Source organism: Arachis ipaensis, chromosome B05, assembly GCF_000816755.2.
Source record: "Arachis ipaensis cultivar K30076 chromosome B05, Araip1.1, whole genome shotgun sequence".
NCBI lineage: Eukaryota > Viridiplantae > Streptophyta > Magnoliopsida > Fabales > Fabaceae > Arachis > Arachis ipaensis.
In genome coordinates, this window is record NC_029789.2 from 139,133,419 (window position 1) to 139,134,148 (window position 730).

A 730-nucleotide genomic window follows, 5' to 3' on the forward strand; every position below is an offset into this window, starting at 1 on the left:
TTAGAATAATCCTAAAATTGAATAATAGATTCTTTATGGCCGAAAATTGAATCACATCTTTTATGTGTGTGAGAATAGTACTATTTTGGTCAAATAGCACTTAATACATATATAGCACATGTAAAATTTTTTTTCAATAACAATTTTGTTAGGTAATCAATAAAGATTTTATCAATTTCTGACAATTTTTGTTTATCACTGTATTTAATAGAAGTCTCTTTGTGAATGTGTCTAATGTTTTGAGACAAAAACAAACACAAGATTTTAATGCATAAATTATTCTAGGGTGCAGTGATTAACATATTATATAAACCACAGTCCCCTAACACGATTTATATAATATTAGGATTAGAGTATTCACGTATCAAAATTTGATTTAGGGGATTTGAGTAATTTTAGAACTTGTTTAATTTATTTAAGTAAAAAAGCCTAACATTAATTCTTCTAAAATCTAAATTTGAATAATTATATTATTACTTTTTGTTATGTTTGGATGATTTTTATATTTACTAATATTAATTGTTGATTATTTTTTCGTAAATAAATTGTATTATAATTTTATGTTATTTCATAATTGATTAACGATTGATGTTAACGAAGCTATGTTACTCTAAATTTTATATTTTACAAATATTTTATTTAAATATAATTTTTTAAACATAAAAATATATTATTTTTAATAATATCATATTTTTACTTTTTTTAATTATTCTAAATGAATATTTTATCC